Source organism: Peromyscus eremicus, chromosome 1, assembly GCF_949786415.1.
Source record: "Peromyscus eremicus chromosome 1, PerEre_H2_v1, whole genome shotgun sequence".
In the NCBI taxonomy this organism is placed as follows: domain Eukaryota; kingdom Metazoa; phylum Chordata; class Mammalia; order Rodentia; family Cricetidae; genus Peromyscus; species Peromyscus eremicus.
In genome coordinates, this window is record NC_081416.1 from 147,701,510 (window position 1) to 147,705,672 (window position 4,163).

Here is a 4,163-nt window from a genome sequence, read left to right on the forward strand (position 1 = left end):
ATTGAATAAATATGGAGATAGTACACAGCCTTGTCTTGTTCCTGATTTTAGTGGACTCACTTTGAGTTTCTCTCCATTTAATTTGATGTTGGCTGTCAGCTTGCTATAAATTGTCTTTGTTATGTTTAGGTATGTTCCTTGTATTCCTGATGTCTCTAGAACCTTTATCATGAAGGAGTGTTAGATTTTGTCAAAGGCCTTTTCAGCATCCAATGAGATGACCATGTGTTTCTTTTTCTTTCAGTTTTTTTATATGATGTATTACATTGACAGATTTTTGTATGTTGAACCATCTTTGCATCTCTGGGATGAAGCCTACTTGGTAATGGTGGATTTTTTTGATGTGTTCTTGGATTCAGTTTGTCAATATTTTATTCAGTGTTTTTGCATCAATATTCATGAGGGGGATTAGTCTGTAATTCTCTTTCAGAAATGAAAAGGGAGACATAACAGTAACCAATGAGGAAATACAGAGAATCATAAGGTCGTACACAAAAAACCTGTACTCCACAAAAGTGGGTAATCTAAAAGAAATGAACAATTTTCTGAATAGATATCACATACCAAAGTTAAATCAAGACCAGACAAACAATTTAAATAGACCAATAATCCCTAAGGAAATAGAAATAGTCATTAAATGTCTCCTAATAAAAAAAGGCCAGAATCAGATGGTTTCAGTGCAGAATTCTACTAGATTTTCAAAAAAGAGTTAATACCAGTACTTTTCAAATTGTTCCACACAATAGAAACAAAAGGAAGAGTACCAACTTCTTTTTATGAGGCTACAGTTATCTTGATACCCAAACCACACAAAGATACAACAAAGAAAGAGAATTAAAAATTTTTTCAAATAAAAAATATTAAAAAGATTTCCAAAATGGCTGTACAAGCTTGCATTCACATCAGCAGTGGAGGAGAGTTCCCCTTGCTCCACATCCTCTCCAGCATAAGGTGTCTTCAGTGTTTTTGATCTTAGCCATTCTGACAGGCGTAAGGTGGTATCTCAGAGTTGTTTGGTTTGCATTTCTCTGATGATTAGGGATGTTGAGCCATTCCTTAAATGTCTTTCAGCCATTTGAGCTTCCTCTGTTGAGAATTCTCTGTTTAGTTCTATAGCCCATTTCTTAATTGGACTGTTGGGCATTTTGATGTCTAATTTCTCGAGTTCTTTATATATTCTGGAAATCAGTCCTCTGTCAGATGTGGGGTTGGTGAAGATATTTTCTCAATCTGTAGGCTGTCGCTTTGTTTTGTTGACCGTATCCTTTGCTCTACAAAAGCTTCTCAGATTCAAGAGGTCCCATTGATTGATTGTTTCTCTCAGTGTCTGTGCTACTGGTGTTATATTTAGGAAGTAATCTCCATAAGACCGCATGCTAGAGAGGTCCCCAGAAATCCACAAAGATACCTCCACAATAGACTATTGGCAATGGTGGAGAGAAAGCCCTACTGTCCAGTTGGAGAGAAAGAGGAGGGTTTGTATGAATGAGAATTGTAGAGACCAAGGTTGGATAAAGCACAGGGACAAATAGCCAAATGAATTGAAACACATGAACTATGAACCAATAGCTGAGGAGCCCCCTACTGGATCAGGCCCACTGTATAAGTGAGACAGTTGATCAGCTTGAACTGTTTGGGAGGCACCCAGGCAGTGGGACGGAGACCTGTCCTTAGTACATGAGCTGGCTGTTTGGAACCTGGGGCTTATGCAGAGACACTCTGCTCAGCCTGGGAGGAGGGGACTAGACCTGCCTGGACTGAATCTACCAGGTTGAACTGAATCCCTAGGGGGGTCTTTGACCTAGAGGAGATGGCATTTGGGGGTGGGATGGGAGGAAGGTGTGGGGGGACTTGGGAATCCATGGCTGATATGTAAAATTAAATTAAATTATAAAATAGAAAAAAATTAAAAAAGCAAAAACAAACAAAAAATATTGAAAAGAAGTGACATGTTTATATTGTATTATCTCTTTTGTTCTATAATACTTTTTCATGCTCATTGCTATATTTATATTTTTATTCCTAATGAGGTATATAGGTATAGTTCTTTGTTTTAATTGCTCTATATGTTTTTTTGAATGAATATCCTCAAATTTATGTATTAATTACCTTATTTCTGGATAATTAAGCATATTCAAATTTCCATAACTATTTACATTATAGTAATAAACACAATTTTTGTGGGTATAGTGAACTTTATTAATGACATTCAAGAGAGTAGGGATCCCTGAGCCTTTCCCTTCCTTCTGGGGTTCTGGAACAAAAACTGTGAGGGAGATGTTCAGTGTTGGGGGCTGAATTGGGACAGGGACTCCTTTAAAGTCCAGAACCTGTCTTGCTCTTGTGTTCTTTCTGGGGTAGGTGGTCCAACGCTTCTTACTTCTTGCAGTCCATGTAAGCCATGAGATCCACTGCCCTACTTCTGTAGCTGTAGTATTCATTATCATAAGAAGAAATAAACCTTACAAAATTGGCATTGACAGCACTGCCAGCCCCAGCATCAAAGATAGAAGAGTAGATATCACTTTTAAAGCTGCAGGAGACAACCTGGTTTTTAATGTAGCCTGAGATGTCATTTAGTGGGCCCTAGGATGTCTGCTTCACATTCTTCTTGGTGTCATCATATCATACTTGGCAGCCTTCACCAGGTGACATGTCAGATCCATGTCAGATGTGTGGATAGGAACACAGAAGGCCATGCCAGAGAGCTTCTGATTGGGCTCTGGGATGACCTTCCCACAGCCTTGGCAGCAACAGTGAATACAGGGATGATGTTCTGGGCCATCACACCGCATCTTCTAGAAGGGCCATCCACAGTTTTCTGGGTGATAGTGATTGCATGGTCTGTCATTATGAGTTCTTTCACAATGCCAAAGTTGTGATGGATGACCTTGGCTAGAGGGGCTAAGCAGTTGATGGTACAAGAGGCATTGCTGACAACTTTGAGTGAATCATCATACTTCTCATGGTCCACACCCATCACAAACATGGGAGAATCAGCAGAAAGAGCAGAGATGATCACCCTTTGGGCCCCAATTTTCAAGTGGCTCCAGGCCTCTCTATTGGTGAAAACACCAGTAAACTTGGCACTAGCATCATCCCACTTGATGGTGGGATCTTGCTCCTGGTAGATGCTGATGACCTTCCCTTTGATGACAAGCTTTCTATTCTCAAGCTTGCCCACTAACAGGAAGTGGACCCAAACAAAGGGAAAGAAGTGCATTGCTGTCAAAATGGCTGAAAGGAGGTTGAGTTCTGAGGAGCTCTTTAACATCAGACACTGAGATGCAGAGTGTGGAGTTCACCCAGCTTGTTTTTAGTCTTGTTTTGGTACAGTATTTCTTCACTATCATCCCTGTCCTCCATTTTGGAAAAGTATTGTTTATTGTGTGCCATTATATGTTGGAAGTATATGACCTGCTTTTTTTATTTTGATTTTGCAAGGGGTTATAGTTAAGAGATTGATTGAGTTTCAGAAGAGACTCTGAACTTTGGACTTTTAAACAAGGTTCACATTGGTAGACTATGGGTATATTTGAAGATGGACTGAATTTATCTGATATAGCTACAAGTCTATACAAGAGGTATAATGTGGTGTTTGAATTAAAATGGTCGCTATAGGCTCATAGGGAAGGGCACTATTAGGAGGTGTGGCCTTGCAGGAGTAGGTGTGGTCCTGTTGGAAGAAGTGTGTTCCTGGGGTCAGAATTTGAGGTTTCAGAAACTCAATCCAGGATCAGTGTTATTCTTTCTTCCTGCTGTCAGCTGATCTGGATGTAGAAATGTCAGCTCCTTCTCCAGCACCATGTCTGCATGCATGTTGCCATGTTTCCTGCCATGATGACAATGGACTATACCTTTGAACTATAAGGCATCTGCAATTAAATTATTTCCTTTATAACACTTGCTTTGGTCATTTTGTCTCTTCAGAGCAATAGAAATGCTAACTAAAATAATGACTGACCACTCTGGTCTTAAACCTGTGAGAAACTAACTCTCCCCCTGCCAGAACTTATTAATTGTCTATCATTCTTTGTCTAGGGTTAGAACTTGGAAATTTCTACCTTCTGTGTTAGCATGTTCACTGATAGTGTCATTGTTCTGGTATTGTTTATGTAATCATTTCTTGAAAAGACAATTTCACAGCACACTTCCTAATATTA

The 4,163-nt window shown here is 39.4% G+C and overlaps 1 pseudogene; it reads right to left on the reverse strand.

The window, feature by feature from the left end:
* Window positions 1-2,376: 2,376 nt before the first annotated feature.
* On the reverse strand, window positions 2,377-3,223 carry LOC131920795 (glyceraldehyde-3-phosphate dehydrogenase-like; annotated as a pseudogene).
* Window positions 3,224-4,163: the final 940 nt, after the last annotated feature.